Source organism: Corvus cornix, chromosome 6 (genome assembly GCF_000738735.6).
Source record: "Corvus cornix cornix isolate S_Up_H32 chromosome 6, ASM73873v5, whole genome shotgun sequence".
Classification (NCBI taxonomy): Eukaryota; Metazoa; Chordata; class Aves; order Passeriformes; family Corvidae; genus Corvus; species Corvus cornix.
In genome coordinates, this window is record NC_046336.1 from 20014847 (window position 1) to 20032601 (window position 17755).

Here is a 17755-nt window from a genome sequence, read left to right on the forward strand (position 1 = left end):
TCCTATACTACCTGGAGGCTCTTTTTTTTTAATAACTAGTTTGGAGAAGAAGAAAAGCTACAATGCTGATGTTTGTAAATAGCTGCAACCCAAAGTGTTCTGAAAAGTATCTAATTTGTAGTAAGCAAAGTGTTTGATGCTGTCAGAAATCTAAGTTCCTAAGGAGTCTCAAGCTGGCTGTTTCTAAGCTTGGTTTACCCCCTTGTGTTCAACAAATGCTTGAGGCCAACAGAAATGACTGTGTTACCAAACATAATAAATAAAACAACCCACTGACAGTAAGCTTTTGAACAAGAATAAAATATCCCCTGGAATGTGTACAAGACAAGTACTCTAGCCCTGGGCTAGGGCAAACATGGAATGAAAATGCCTGGCAATGAGCACAAGACTTTAATGCTCTAGGTACTCTCACAAGAGTGTGTGTATGAAACTGATAATTAAATTGGAAATGCCCTGTGTTGACACAATATATGACAATGTTCAGAGTCTAAAGGGCTCCAGAAAGCTGTTGTTAGTTGTTGTCTGTGATTATTTTTGTCTACTCTTGAAAAGTTTTAGTAGCATGACTGTTTTTTATGTATTTTTTCAACTCAGGTTTATTTGCTATATTAGCATCAAGATGTTTTACACTTGAATAGCTTAGCACTGAATCAGGAAAAAGCATTAGCATGCTTAGGGCTTTTGTGCCAGTGTAAATGCATCTACCTGACGGGAGATATTACCATTTTGTTTATATTATGAACAGCAGTGAAACCTTCCAAAGGGTGGACACCGCCAATTCCAGCCCTCATCAAAAACAGCCAACAGGCAAGAAACGAAAGTGATGCTTGGTTTTGGTGTCCGAGCTAGAAAAAAGTGCAGAAAAGGGAAACTGATTATGAATGTGCTTTTGTCTAAACCTTGTGAACACCCTTGACATGGGAAAGGTCATATTACTTGTGTATATTGAGCCCAGTTGCTGCTGTAGTACAACAAGAAAGGAAAGATGCCTCTATCCTGCAGTTTCATCTCATCTGGCAGTGAAAGTGTTGCCAGATCTCACCACTTAATTGGGAGTTTTGAGGAAGATTGACTCCTTTTCCTTAAAGTCCATCTCGTTAGTGAGGGGAGCGTGGGGTGCTGGGGTTGAGCTGTACATTGCTGTCCTGGGGCAGAGCACAAGGCTAGGGAGGAACCAGCCAGGCAGAGAAATGAGCTGGGGCCACGTCACCAGGTGCCCTGTGGCTTTTGGCCCACACTACATCTGCCCTTTTCCTGCAGCTGCCAGTCCTTGTGCTGGGTCTCCTTCCCATTCACCCATGTGCTGAGAGTGTGGGATGGGTTCTCCAAATCTTAACTGGGCAGGAAATTCCCTCTTGAGCTGCAGAGGATGTAACAGGAAGAGGAAAAACCTCTTAGTCAGCACCAGCTTCGTTTTTGATGGATGCATCAATTTCCTCAGTCATGAGAAAACTCTCCACCCAAAGAAGTCCACAAGTGTGGAAAGTTGTCGTGTCTCTGGATCCCTTGGGTGTACAGCTGCATCCTATGTTTCTTGTCATCTTTGTCAACTTGGAGCTTGTGGGAAGCATCTTCAGAGCAGAGGGTACTTCCCTACTGTGGAGAAGTCAGGCACAAGCTCACAGGCAGCTACTCACGCCAAGGCGGGTGGCTGAGGGGGTTGGGCAAGGTCTGTTTGTACTACAGTTCCTAAGTTAGGCACCTGTAAAGCAAGAGAGATGTATTTAGTGGTGACTCCTAAAACTCTTGTGTTCTTTGGGCCATTGTGTTGTTCCCTCATGCTCCAATTACTACTGTGCAATCCCAGATCTTCCATTAAAATGACTGTTACAGTGTCCATTGAGATGCTCTGCAGCTGCAAAGGAGGATGCCTGTCAAATGTGAGCCTTGTTTCAAAAAACTCCCCAGGAGCCAAATTATGCAGTAGCAGGACAGATCCCTGAGCAGATGCAGCTCTGCACAGGTGAGCTCTCCTGGCTGGGAGAGGTGTTCCTCTGCTGTTTGGCTTTAGGCATGCCCCACATGAAAATAACTTCACCTCCTTCTGCCACAGCTTGTCTGGGAGAACAGGATTTTTGCAAGTAGTTTCAGGGCCCATCTTCTTTAAGTTGTGCAGCCCCCAAAGCACAGGATTTCTCATGCATGTAAGAAGTCTCTCCACCTGGTGTGAAGTATTTGTGGTGACGAAAAACACATTCCAGTATTACTGTCACTGTGGTTTTCACACTGAAGCACACAATGAAATAACTGTCAACTTTTCATCATACATATATATTGGACCTTGTTTTCCATCCCATTCCCTGATCCCTTAGTTAAAGGCTGGATCTGGACAGATTGCTTGATTACCTCCTGGTTTGGTTTGTACACCTGCAGTGTGGCACAAAAGGACTCTGTGCAATGCAATCACCTTTTTGACTTAAATATCTTTTCTTTCACTCTGGTACAAGCAAGGTTTTGGGATGTAGCAGGCAGAGGGACACTGGATATCTGTGTGACAGTGTGGGAAAAGGGGTGTATTTAATGCTGTGTTATGGGGGCGCTCCCCAGCCGCAGAGAAATGACAGGGAGGATATGTTCTGTGCAGCATCCATCAGGGTTGGTTTGGACCTGTCCCCGGTGGATGACTGTATGGGGTTTTTCTCTTTTTTGGGTTTTAGCTGCCTTTGCCTGATCAGCCATACCAGCAGCACAGTATTAATGTCATGTAAGCGAGGACTTGCAGCACCTTCTGCATGAGGGTGTCAGTCTGGAGGCAGCGTGGGGCTGTTGCCTTGCAGAGCCTGGTGCCAGGCAGGGTGCCTGTGGGCATGGCTCAGGGGAGCCCATGCTGCCTCAGCCAGCAGCCCCTCACAGGAGGAACAGGTCAAGGGGAAAAAAAGAGGTGTGGGTTCCAAGAGGAATTGCATGACATTTGCATTCCTGTAAACGGAAGTTTCCAGAAGACTCCAGCTTCCTGTGAAATGGTTCTCTTGCTAACTTGGCAGTGGCCTGCATGTGTACAGCTTGTCCAGGTGAAGGTTTGGGGTCACATAAGAGGAAGCTGTTTCACTGCAGTGCACTTATGGTGCAAAAAATAGCTTCTTGGGTAGTGAGCAGCTCTTGACTCTGTTAGAGGTAATGTGTTAACTCCTGCAAATCTTGTGTCTTGTTCCAGACACTTGTCTTAAATACATTTCAGTTTTTGTTCTTCCTTCAGGGCATCTGATATACTCAATTCACACTTATTAACACTTAATACTCAAAATGAGCAAACCCTGTCTGTACAAGCAAAACCCTTTTGCATCTTCTCTGCTTCTCTTATGGATGCTGCTGCCCCAGGCAATTCCCCAAACAGAGCAGGAGAAAAAGCTGCCACCTAGCTCAGTACTAGTTCTGCTTGTTGGTGTGTCCACCAGCCTTTTCAGAGCAGAGAAGGCTCAAATGCCTGGTGTGCTTGGATCCTGGAGCAGGTCTGTGGTCCCCACTCCACCCTGCTGTGAAAGAAGCCCTGGTGAACCACATGGGAAGCAGCCGCCCAGAACACTGCCCTGGGAAGTCAGGGCCAGTGGCTTGCCAGGCACATTACTTCCTCTGGTGTGCAATGGAAGCACCTTTGTGCTCACTGAGTTGGGCTGAAGGGCCAACTTCAAAAGCTGTTAGAAGTGCTTAAACCCTGTCACTGCTCTCTAGGCCTCCAGAGCAAGGACCGCTCCCCTTTCTGCTTTCCTGCGGACTACCTGCCCTCAGGGTCCACACCTTTCTCAGCCATGGGACAAGCTGGCATACCTCATCAACACCTTCTGAAGGTGGGCTGAGCTGCATTGTACTGTGCTGTGCTGGCTGCTTTCTGGGTTATGGCACAACCCAAACCCTCTGTTTTCCTTCTGTGATGCTGCAGGTTGAATGGTGGCAATGCAGGCACAGAGCAGTTCCCATCAGCAGTTCCTCACCCCTGCACCCCTCTCCAACAGTGGTTTTAGGTCAGCTGTCTGAGTCAGTATGCACCAGGTCTCAGCCAAGAGAGGACGGTGCCTGGTTTGGGGCAGGATGGGCAGCAGAGAAGTGGTGAGCACCTTGGGGCCACACACTGGTGAGGCAGTCAAGTGCGAGTGGAGGAGAAGAGGGGAGTGATGCTAGAGAGCTGGTGGGCAGCAGGAAAAGTAGTAGAGGTACTTGAGGAGCAGTGGCAACCCCCTAGGAAGGAAGGAAGGAAGGAAGCTTCTGAGGAGGAGGTGCCTTACTTTTCTGCTGGGATTTTGGTGTCCTGGGGGTGCCAGGGGGTTGCTTCTGTGGCCCTGACAAAGGACAAGTCATGATCAGGGTCACTCTGGAAGGATGGAGTATTTTCATGTTCTGCTTTGTCATGAGGACACTTGTAAAACTAAGTACAACAGAAGAGTTAGATGTGACTTGCTAAAACATCACCAGAGTTTAAAGAAGTACAAAAAGCACTTAATGAGATCCTGGACAATTTGCATTGCTTTTCCCCTGAATATATGTGCACTCATCAGTAGAACGAAATCTTTTTCCTGTATAACAATTTAATTAGAACTGATTAAAGTAAGCATGTCCAGAATGTTTGAATATGATAGTAATACTGCATTATAAATGTCATTTTGATTAAATAATGGCTTCTTTGCTTGAACAGGATAACTATCCACCCGAAACACAGAGGTGAAACTTTAGTTAATAGTAAAACTCCCACCAACTTCAATAGAGCTATATTTCACCTTAATTGCACTCATAATTGCACTTTCACAGTTTGATTACAGAGTTTACTGTTTCCTGCTTGGAGGGGGTATACACTGTTGTACACTTTCTAAAAAAAAAATATATGGGAACAGAAAACTGTTGACATGCAGTACGTGAGCTTGGATTTCCCCCATTTAGTGAAATGATGGAGCTCACTTCTCCCAGGATTCAACAGAAGCACTAAGAATTGCCACATGGGATCTCACTAAAAGAAGATACTGTAAGCTTGGCCTTGAGCAGCGGTTGTCAGTTCCTGTGGATCTGGCTGCTCCAGTACTGGGGAGGAGTAACTGAGGAAAGCAGGCTGACTGTTAGCAGATTTAAGTGCCCTGTATGAGACCTGACCTCCACTGGTAAAGTATACAGGGCCTTCCCAGGCTGAAAAATGTTTAAAACAACTGTCCTTGATGAGCAGATAGGTTCAGTAGTCAAGGACCTGTCTGGATGACCTCAGGACGTACTTTACCAATAGCATGTGTTTCTGCAAACCTGTTATTTAAAAAATCTCTTGCTGAAGCCAAATCAATGCTCTTTCATTTGTGTACAACTCTGATATCCAGTTCCTGGGTGTGTATTTCCTCTGGACATCCCGGAGGATATCTGTGGCTCCACTGTTTGTGAACTGAGGTTGGTAACATGACTGTGTATCTTACACCACAGTTTGTGTATGCCTGTGTGCAGCAGCAAGTGACTGCTGCTGTGTGTCCCCACATCTGGCACCTCTTCATGTGACAGAATGGGCACAGGAGCTCAGATATGGCACCAGCACTGAGGTGCTCTGCCTCCTCAGCACATTGGTTCAGTGCTCTGTGCTTTTCATCTCCCTACCTGAAAAAAAGGAAGTAAACTGTTTCCCTTTTGTAAAGCTGCTTGAACATTAAAGTTGCAAAACTGTATTAAACTATTTCTATGAGCAGAAAGTGACCATGGCTGCCCAGAGTAACTAAAGCAAGTTCATCATGAAGAGACATTTCTTCCCCTCCAAACCAACTCCACAGCAGGGCTCTTCTAGGTCCAGATGGCAAATGCCAGTGATATATTCATATTCCCTCTGTTCAGATCTGATCTAAGCCCACTGTAAAAAATTACATACTACCAAGGACTTTCAGGGGTTGGGACCTTTGTGATTTTTATCTTAGCAGTGCTATTTTTGCTTTTATCTATAAAATTCTACTTCTGTTTGTAGGGTTGTTTAGTGTGGGATGACTGGAGACAGTCTGCTGTTTTACTGCAGACTTCCCTGCACTTACTAATTTAAGACTGCTGCTCAGACTGAAATTTCCAGGTTGGCTCATGATGAATCCATAGTCTATATACAGCGCTTGGGAGATATTTCCGTATCCTGAAAAAACAGGAGGTTTGTGGTAGATCATTTCATGACTTTGCGGTGCTCCCTGACTCATGGGATGGAGGACAGATGTCACTAAACTGTTGTACACCAGAACAGTCACTGCACAACTATTCTTTTTGAAAGCCAATACAATTGAACTGACACACGAGTTTCCATGCCAAGTAAAAATAATGGGCATATGATTTTTTGTGGTTTTGTACAAAGAGGGCTTTCTTTGGTATCTTCCACGAGTTCTTGGTAGTGCTCTTTAAAAAAAAAAAAAAAAAAATACTGACCTCCAGATGACCAACTTTGAAGTTTGGTGGACTAAAGTTTGGTAGCACAATATGCTTGCTCCCAGCATAGTTTCAATGTAGAGGAACAGGCAAAGACACAACAAAGTATTGTCCCAAGTTTGCAAACTGAATCAATCAAGTTCCAGTCCGTCAAAATCATCAGGGGCGAGCCCTATCCTTGCCCTGATAACCTGCACCGTGCAGGTTGAGGAGGCAGCAGGAAACCAGTGAAGGGCTCAGTAGAGATGCAAAGGGCTGCAGAGCAGATTTCACGTGAGCTTGGCTTCCAGGGAGGCACCAAGCTACAGTCTGACTTTTCAGAAAGGCTACACATCTGTTCAAGGGATATTTAAAGTAATATTTTCAAAGCACACCATAACAAAGAGTCCTCTTGGAAGAGCTGGCTTCTTTGTTAGTGCCCAAAAGTGCAGGCTAAGCTGTTCTGAAGACCTAGCTCTGTTTGTGGCTGCTGAACTGTTTTAAAAGCCAAACCCTTTTTTCATATAAACACCAAACTGCCTGCTGTCAAGTCAGGTTTGCAAGATAAGAGTGCTTCAGTGAGGAATAAGTGGAGGAGATTTTATGGAAACTGAGTTATTGTAAATAGATAGCATCAAGAATAAGGGGGGTTTGTGTGGTGCTGCACAGAGCAGAGGTGGATAAGGGAGCGAATACATATTTTTTAGAGCTGTGGCAGAAGACAAAGAGTGGGAGGTGAGGGTTCCCCCACCCCTCCCACTGCAGTGGCCAGGAACCCCATGGCACAGGTCTGAGCGAGGGGATCTGGAAGCCAGTGCACAGCAGCAGCACAGGCTCAGCGTTTCAGAGGCAAGATCAGAGGGCGATGAGAGGAATGGAGGGAATGTGATAAGGCTGGGGGTGGATTCAGTAAGGGAATGAGCAGGGAAAAGGAGGGGGTGTGGGGAAACCAGGAGTGCCCCTTTCCACTGTCTCCCTGTTTCCCCAAGCTGAAGGCAGGTTTGGGACCTACAGCTGAAACAACAGGGAACTGCTGCACTGAGGGATGTCCCTGTTACTCTTATGGATGAAGCAGATACCCTGACTAGTGTCCTTTCAGCTGTCCCTGATGCCAGGAACAGGAGACAGTGTACTGCCAGCAGTCACTCATCCTGGCCACCAGGAACCTCAGAAATAGCAAGCCTTTGTCATTGTCCTTGTATTTGTAGGTGACTTGGCCCAAGCAAAGGTGAAAGTCAGTGGAAATCTCTAAGATGCTGTGGATATTCCTGTGAAGACAGAACAGATCTACAGGATCATATTGTAGAGGGGGTTTTTTAATGGAGAACTCTTGCTTTTTGAAAAGATGGAGCAGTGTAATTCCACAGCACAGAAAAAAGCTCAGGGGATCACAAGTGGTTATGCTGGGAAGCTGCTGAGCTGTACTGGGTGGCTGGGGTGTTCCTGAGTGCTGAGGGCAGAGCAGCCACAGCAGTGCACCCTCACTCCACATCAGATCTGGTGTAACGTTCCTGGCTCCAGCACTAACCGAAGTGTCTGCGCATTCTTATCAGCAAGACTAGCAGGTAGCATTACGTGTTTGTCCACTTGGAATAGAAATATTCCTTAACTCTGAACATCCCTGGCCTTTCTCTTCATATGCTAGTCTCTCTCTTGGACAATAGATTGATATATTTATATTTAACCTTTCTGGCTATATAAGTTCCTGCCTGCAATGACTCACAACCATCAGAATTCAGAAAAAGGGAATTAGAGAAAATCTGTCATGGCACATGTACGAATGATTTTCTAACTCACGCATGATCCCAATACATGAGAGCTAATGACCTGGTAGTTTTGATACATGAACATAACCCAAGCCCTATATCTGAACAACTGAATATTTTCAGATATTTAATACAGACTTGGATTGGGTAGCTCATTAATACTTTGAGAAAGCTCTAGGAGAAAGAGAGGTAATCTTTAAAGCCGTGGGTGGAGAAAAAGGGATATAAGACAGACAAAGCTAGACAAGCTTAGTTTAGTTTAGTAGACAAGATAGAGAGTTTGGTTAGTAGCTGACTGTGATTTTTTTAGGATATTCTTTGTCATAGATATAAACTTTTATTGTTAATTGATCAGTTTTAACTGCTGGTTTCTTGCAAGCCATCATACTTGTAGCTGAAAGCTCTAGAAGGATGGTGTTGGCCTCCCAGACTAGATCAGACTTCTCTGCTGGCACAGAAAATATTATGTGGAAAGAATTGTGGTGAACAAAAGATTTTGCAATGTCAGTAATACCCAGAGGGAGGAGGAGGTGGAGCTCTCCGTGAGTCATATGAGGTTTGGTACCAGCAGGTTTAAGTATCGCAGATAAAATTTGTGATTTCATCCTGGTATTTTGGTGAAGACCTGGGCACCCTGCTTTCTTCTCACAAAAAGAAAGGAATAATCTTCCTTCCTCTGTTATTAAGATGCTGGTCTCCTGCAAGGGAGAGCTTTACATCCCTGTTCTCGGTCCGTCCCACAAGCCACCCGGCAGACCAGCCTCCTGATTCTTATAGTAGTGCTTCCCAGACATCTCTTCCTGTGTTGAGTAGGTACATCTTGGACAACCTCTACTCTCTCCCCACAAAGAGATTCAGACCCCCCCACCACTACACAAACTAGCCATGCTCTCTGCTGCAAAACACACTAACAGGGGTTTAAGTCAATGTCAGGTGGGTCCTAAAATGTCGCACCTGTTGAGAAGGAGGCAGCTGAATTCTGTTTGTGCTGCAGCAAAGGGCCATGCACATGGATCTCAGTGGGATATTTTTATCTCAGTCAGATGATGTGCTGCTGAAAAATATATGTGATTGGTGTGCTCTCAGTTTTGAGTTGGAGGAGAAAATGGCAAGGAGCCTGCATTAATTAGTATTAAACCACACTTGGAAGACACTAAGTCCTCCACAAAGTATCTGTTGCTAGAGGGTATGAAAATATACCTGTTGAGTTGGATGGGTGAGGTGCAGAGACAGTGCCAGGAAGCAGGACTTACACCAAGACAGTGCAGAAACCAGCATAATGTTCTTGGGTGAAAAATCACTTAAAAGCAAATAGTGATGTCCATGACTTACAGCCTCCCTTTCACTTGGGCACTGATAGTCAGCCAATGTTGAAGAGAAAATGGTTGGCCTTCTCTAGGCAGGAAAATGCAGCTGTGATGCTCAATGTCTGAGAGCTCTGGGGAAAAAAAGTCCCAGCATATGGAAGTGACAATATTTTTCTACTGCTGTTTCACCAGTAGATCTCAATATGTTTTGAAGCAGAAGTCTCCAAGGTTATTTCCACTATTCCCTGGGGAATACGAAGTTCAGGTACCTGAGGCACAGGGAAGGGAGGACAGTAAGGCATTGTAGTAAACCTGCATAAACTGTTACCTTCTTCAGGAACATGATAATTAAAACAAACATACAGAGAGCCTTTGCCTGGCATGAGATCTCAACAAACTACAACCAAGGTACCTGCAATTTATTGCCTTGATTTTGGGACAGTCATTTGAGTGTAAGAGTGTGTCTTCTACAGGAATGGGTAATTTTTTTTTTCCTGTTTACCTCTTTCCACCATGTGAAAACGAGGGTTTCCAATAAAAAAAAATGCAAGGTACCAGCATAGCTGGCAATGGCGATAATGCCCTGGGCTCTCAGGTTGGTCTTCATCTATTTGGAACCTCTGCCCCCAGTCAGCCATGTGGGTGTAGTCAATGTTCATATTCACATTCTCATGAGTTTCAGGGGAAATAAAGTGTCACTTCAGCTTTTTTCCCCATAAATCTTTGGTTTTCTCACCACTACCCTAACAAACCCTGAAAATAGATCGTTAAACCTAAATTGATGTGTTCTGTACTACTGCCATACAAGTAAAGACAATTTCATCACAGCATTTAAAATATGTCACCTTCACTGTAGCATTGTACGGGAACTGACATGACTTCTTATTTTGTTTGCCCACAGAAGGGAACTGTCATTTTCTTTGTTAAAGTATTTTTTCACTGGATGGAAATAATTACAAGTGAAACAAAACAAAATGTTTTGATTAAATACAGGGCTGGTCTTGTTTTTTCCAGTAAATGTTTCATGTTTTCAATTCTTTTCACCCTCTCCCAGAGGTAATATAATGAATAGTTAGAGATCACCTTCCATCTCAGAAGATTCTAGATTGCACAGGGGTCCCTCCTCTGCACTGGAATTTTGGTACCCATGAAAAAAACACCAGTGAAGAATTTGTTCCATGGGGTACCACAGTGAAGGTGAATCATCTGTTGCAGAGCAGGGGAGTTTTGAGGAGACAAGGTTCCAGTTCGTAATTCGTGCCAAAACCAAGGGTTAACACTGAATTGTCAGATCTGGCTAGCCCATGGCTGAGGAATGAAAACCAGCAGCTGTCTGAATTCCATGGATGGTGCTGGGAACAGCTACAATGAAACAAAGTCCCACCAACTTTGATCTTGCATCTCCTGCACAGGATTAAAGGAATAACTGAGTTTGGGCCTGAGGCACAGACATTTGGGGAAGCAGCAGGGGGAATTTGCTAAGTTTTCATGGGAGTTTACTAAGCATATGAGGGTAAAGCAAAGATAATTCTCTTTTATCATCGCAATCCATTTCTTTAAACTGTGAGTGCACTTCGAAGCCCCAGCGGGATCACAGCAAGGACATCAGCAGCCTTGCAGTGCTCTCTGCATGGTGCTGCTTTGTTTGGGTTGAAGAGGTAATGTTTTGTCCTGGATCAACCTTATAAATAAGAATGGAGCAAGGTAAGATTTGTTTGTGCAAATCCAAGTATTTTCCTCATTCTCCACTTTTTCCTAAGTTTGATGACATCAGTTCATATGCCTGCCATTTCCTTGGGGTATGAGCAGCTGCCAGAACCCCCTCTGGCTGCTGTCAGTCTGGCTTAGGACACCTTTGCAGGAGTGGCTCCAAGAGAAGAGAGTGCAGTCCATCCAGATACAGCATTCGATCTCCACTATTGTCAGAGCAAGGAATCATATTTCCCTCACCCCTGCCCTCTGGGTAAAAAAGGCAAATGTTTCATAAAGGTACCATAATAAGTCTGCTAGAGTTGTCTTTGCAGCCTCTTTCTCCTCCCCAAACTGGAATGTGCCTAAGCTCCTTCTGGTCTGCTTATTCCTTTTTTCTAGCAGCCCTTGGGGAAGGTACCTAATACCTTTTCACAAACATTATTTATGGACTCAGAATGCCAGAAACATGTCTTTACAAATAGTTTGCACAATATGTCCTGAACCCTCCTACTGGCACCTACTTATGTCAGTCCCCAGTGCTCAGATTTCTTTGTCTTTTTGCTGTAAGCCAGATTTACTGATGTGAGGGTGTTTCCACATGAGCAGTACTATAGTGACTGATGAGCTGCACTCATATGACTTGCCCAGTAGTGTCCCAATTGTTCATGGCTCCTGGTGATTCCTGCTTAGGTCCTAGGGCGAATGTTTAGTGTTTCTGGAAGAGAGAAAGGTCAGTGCTAGCCCTGCAGTTCCTGTGTTACATTGCACAGCACCCTAGGATGCACCACAGAGGGTGAGCTCCCTTGATCAATAGTGGACCACTACTTACCCAGCACTACTCCCTTCTGCGATGTCTGTATTAATTAAATGCATGTGGGTGCTCTCCCCATGTACCCAGCACTAAGGTTAAAGAACAGGTTTGTACCAGAGAACCAGCTGTATGTACACTTTTCATCAAAACCACTTAAAAACCTTCCTTTGGAGGAAAATCACTGGCTGTGTTACTATTTCTGCCTGTTCAGGATCAAAGCCACAGCATAAAATCTTCTGAAAGATGCTTTAGTGGGTTTTGCCTCTTCTCTTACCTAAAAGAAAGAGGAAAAGGCTGCCCTTTCACACTTTTATAGTGTTTCCCATTCCCTGTGAATCTGGAATTCTTTATAAATGACGTAGATCTTGGTCTCAATATAACAGTATTAAAGGAAATACCTCACTTCCAGTCAAGAGTTTAAGACAAAATGGAAAACAGTGTGTCCAACTGAAACCATAGGGCAGGAACTGATCTGAGCAAGACTTTTGTCTGGGTGCAAACATTAACGACTCTGTTATTTAGTGAATACTATGTGACTCTTAATGACTGTAGTTGCATAAAAACTTCAGTTTGACATTTAAATCCAAGTGCAGTATGTCCACCAGCATAGTGTAGTTTATCCTGTGTTATTTCCATATGTGGTTTTTACTGTAATACTTTCTGTGCCTTGGGGGTTAAAAAAGCAGAGCATCACTAGGCTACCACTTACCATGGCTTGCCTTCTGCTCATCCCTTATGTTGAGTCATTCATTCTTGGACTGTACAGCCTGACTGGATCACAAAAGAAGATTTCATCAACAGCAGACTCTAGAGGTGCAAAAAATTTCTGGTGAAATCCTGAGAATTTTGATAGAAATTTGGTGAGGAAAGAATATAGTCTGATGGGGCAAAATACTCAGTGGGTTCATTGAGGTTGGGATTCCATCCACTTACCCTTAATGGGCCATCTCAGTCCCTCTCCAAGGCCTCACCTACAGCTACTCCTGAAACACTGTACTTCTTGGTTTGTCTTTAAGGTACAGTCTGTTTTCTAGACCAGTGTTTTCGAATGCTGGCAGAAAGGATGTGATTTGCTGACTTCAGACAAGATGCCAAAGCATGCAGAGGGGACTCTACTGTAAACAATCTCTTAAAATTCATTTTAAAAGGAGAAAGGGAGGAGAGGAGGAAAAACAAAATACTTAGAGATGCTGACTTGCCATCTACGTTATCCTCCCTTGCTGGTGATTAATCATCTCCCCCTTTGAGCTCAACAGATCAGATACAGACATTCCTCATTTTCTCTGTTGATGGAAAAAATATGATTTTTGGCATGCCTTTTGTAGGATTCAAAATACCTTTGTGCTGTGGTGAGTGTGAAGGAAGGGAGTTTCACTTCTCAGCAGATATGGTAAAAGCACGTATTAAGGGCTGGGCTCTCCACCCCACCAAGGTTGCAGGGAGCCATTTGTGGCTGCCTGATCCCACATCTCTGACACATGCTAGACTTACCAGGCTGGAGACTCTGTGTCTGTGTATGCTGTTGCCTGTTGCTGAAGATCAACATACTCTTGCATAGTGGAAGTGGCCTATAAGTCAGCAAAAACTAAGCATGGAGGAATCAGAAGGAATGGGATTTTAAGTGAGATAGTAACTGTGCTGTCTGCTTGCTGTGAACTAAGTGAATTTTTGGTCCTATATTGCAAAACACAAATAAATCACGTTAGTAAGTACAATTGCAGGCAAACCTTGTACGAAGTAGATTCCTCTGGAGACAATCTAAGCTTATTAATGGTGTTGACTGTCCCTGGGAAAAAAAAAATTCTTAATGTCACTGACATCCCTCACCACCATGGCTGTAGTTCTAGAAGCCTTTGAGAAGGCAGTGTGAATGTGAATCTGGCCTTCTGTTTGCTGGGGTTAAACCATGGGTTTGCAAATGGTTCAGCATTTCCTGATATTTTTAATGACAGTGAAATGAGTAAAAAACATTAGCTGGTGATAAATATTGTAGCTAGCCCAGTTCTGAAGGAGTTACCAAAAGACAAGACTGATTATCTCATGCAAACCAGCTGTCATCGGATCCAGCTGAATCCCTGTGATCAAAAGCCACAAAAGGAGCTGATTTATTACCCATGGACAGAGTTTTGTGAACATTGCGGTGCTTCGATCACTCTTGTATGTCATAAGTGCTGGGGTTTGCCTGTACATATATGTCTCCCCACTCTGTGCTCTCAACCTGTAGTAAGATTTCAACATGCATGTTTCGTATACATTGAGCTCATAGATGTTTGTGCTCTTCCTTTGCCTGCCAGCAAAAATTTCACAAGAGGGTTTTTTTTTCACCATGACTTAGAGGCCATTGTCTCATGTGACACTCAAAAATGTAATCATTCCTGGTTGGAGCTGACTCTGACTGTGGGGAGAAGCAGGGAGTTGGCATGTTCAAACCTAGGTGAGGACTCCCTGAGCTCACACCTCTGTGGGTTGCTGTGCAGCACATGCAAAGCTGCATCCTGTGGTCAGCTTTTCCAGATCCCTTAGCTTGTGAATTCCCAATATCCAGTGGGTCACAGATTGCACTTGGAGGGATGTTAGGATCTCCAGGCTTTACTGGCAAATTGGCAAGAGTGATGGGCAGGTAGCAAACTGAAGCACAGAAGAATTTCTGTGCTCTTCCTCTCGGCCTCAGCTGTAACATTTTAACTTCTTGCAGCCATAAGCAAAGAAGTGGTTTACGTACCAGGCAGGAGCTTTGTGCAACATGGTTAGGTGCCTTCCAGGGTTTGGTTCTACCTTACCTTCCTGGGGTGCCTGGAAACAAGATCTAAGCTCTGATCCTTGTATGTATACATGCCAAATGGGAGCAGAATGTAATTTTGAAGCCGAAGATATTAGGGTGACTACTGTTTCTCATTGTGCAGAAAGTTGGTGCCTGTGTGGATGCACAGGCACAAATCATTGCAAAAAGCCAAACAATTATGGGCAGAGGAACTAGAAGGGGATTTTGTGACAGTTACACAAATGTAAGCCAGGGAACACACTGCTGACAGAAATTATGCTTGAAAGATTTGGACTAGGTGATGAGCTGGCTAAAACTGTCGTTTCTTAGCAGATGTTGTATAGTCAGTTGCAAGCAGAGATGCTGAAACATCCAGACATGGTCATGGTGAGAAAACACAAGTAATCTTTCACGTAATATATGAATAAAAGTTGTGTATTCAAACACAGTTTAAGGGCTCACTGAAACTGTCAGACTTATGTGGTAATTATTTTGTCACTTTCACAGCATCTTTTAAGGAAGGATCCTGCCCCCCAAGAGAACTGATTACCTGCTGAAGCGTAACATCATGCTATCTATCCTTTTCCCTGACAACCTTAATCCTGCTCTGTCTGGTCTGGGCTGCATGCTGCAGCAGGAGCTAGAAACCTGAGAGCTGTATGCTGGAAATCTTTGGGATGTTGATGAACAGAATGGTGGGTGGTATTATTTAGATGGCCTTGTAAACAAACAAATATGGCTGATTAAAGCTGGATGGCCACAGAGGTTTCTGCCTCCCTCTGCATACCTCACCCTTTGCCTGGCAGTTATGGGGTATCAGATTTCTCAAAAGGCCAGGTTGGAAATGAGTCGTCTCAGGAGTTGCTTCACATGTGGTTCAGCTCCCGGTGATAGGGACATAGCAAATCTGGAGGACGGCTGCCCCACCATAGTGTGATATTCATGTTACTTGGTGGGATGCTTAAGTCCAGCTGTCAGCAAATGCCATTCCTGCAGCGCTGCCTGCCAGCTCAGAGAACTCGATTGCCTTCTAACAGAGAGGGGCTGGCACACAAAACACTCTGCTGATCAACATGTCTCACCGTGTGTATTTCAGGTGCACAAGCTGCAAAATCAGACTTGCAGTCAACAGAAGTTTCTTGGAGACTGTGCAGCCATCTAGTGTTATTGTATATACAGCATGCTGGTTACTTGCTGAGACCCCAGACACTTCCCTACTTTTTTCCTACACATCTCCCAGCTTGATCTATAACTTTTAGTTATAGGAGTTTTAGTTAAACTTGCCAATCCACTGGAGTTGATCTCTGGAATTTCTGACCACCTGAAGGTTGTGCTTGTGGATGGAGAATAGAATCCTGCTACAGTATTTCTTTTAGTCATAACAAGAATGTTTGTTACTATGAGGAAGAACAACCAGTCTCCTTGGCTGTGTTTTAGCAGTTTTTAATTCTTAAGGAAACAAACAAACAAACAACAACAAGAATGGAAAAAAGAGAAAAAAAACATTTAAATTTGAACATCAGTGAGGAAATGTCAGGGATGCTACTGCTATCTGCTGGAGTGCTTTGGAGACTTTCTCATTTTATTAGAAGTAGGAAAGCTTTGTACATATATTGTGAAGGAATAAGACAAGGACAAAATAGCCTGAATTTGTATGTCTCACTTTTCTCATCTAAAGAAAACCATCTTGTTTCAAAGACCCAGCTTCCTCTTTGGTCATCCAGCAGACAGGGCAATTAGTACAAGGAACTACTTTTATAGTTTGTTATAAATTAATTAGGTAACCTGCGAAGGCAAGGAGCATGATGAAACAACACACATTCTTGTATTGCATACCAGAGTGACAAGTAAAATTCAAAGGTGACAGCCCAGGGTTACTGTGACTTAGCAGCAGCCACTTGGCCAACCTGAGAACAGAAACACCTTTGTTTACAGTCTGCATTTTTCTAACTCTTATCTGCTCTCTTGCACTGTAATTTCCCCCAGCCCCCTCTGTGCCACTAAGTTCATCTTTCTCTGCACCTTGTGTTAGACTATAGCAGTGTCCAGGTGTGTTACAAGGGACTTTCATCTTCTGAAACAAAAGTAGATGGACCGGTGACTTTCTGCACTGCAGTAATAAGTCACTGACTAATGAGGTAAAATCAATTGCTTCTGGATGGAAGCTACATGTTACAACTTCTTTGCTTGGGCTAAGCAGTGAATGAAGATATATGCCATGGAGACATATAAATTTTTGGATCTTGCTACACTTGTGGAAGGTGCTCTCAGCTCTGTCCATTCAATATCCTTTGCTGGAGAACTAGCCCTATTTCAAATTCCTAAGAACCTACCCCATGAACAATTTACATAAGCACTGCCTTATTCCCCTTGTTACCTCAGGCTTTTAATACCAAATACTGATGTCTCAGTCTTGAGAGCTGTTGGAGAGGAGCAGTGACAAGCAGCACATACTCAGTCCACAGTAGTGGGATCTGGTGGATCTGGAGAAGGATGTTTGTCGACATCACCTTACTCACGGGTGCTAAGCCAGGCTAATTGCCCTTGTCTGAAAGACTGGACATGAATCTTTTGCACACTCTCCTTCTATGTGTCTGTCTGTCTGTGGGATGTTAAAAAACAGACAATGGTATGTGTCCAACAGGTTTCAACCACAACCGATTGATCTGGTAGCATTTATCTGAAATATTTTTTTTAAAGGCATGTTTTACAACGCTTTCACTGCATCATGTTTTGTGGGTGTTGGATATAAGAATGTCACCAAAGAGATGGCTAATTACCATTCAATAATTTTTTTCCTGATGACTTTTACCAATAAAGCGGGAAAATAATATTCTAGACCTAAATTACAACACAGAGGCAAATAAGTAGTCTCCTAGAAGCTCACAGAGCCCCTCTCCTGCTGCAGGGCATAGCGGGGTCGTCCATGGGCACATAGACGTGGATGCAGCCACAGAAGCTGTGATGGGAGGGAGGATCAGCATCCCTACAGAGCAACACAGCCTTTCCCTGCAAAAATGAATGGCAATCGTGATGCTGAGCCACCCACAGGGAGCCATGCCACTACCCACAGGCAAATCCC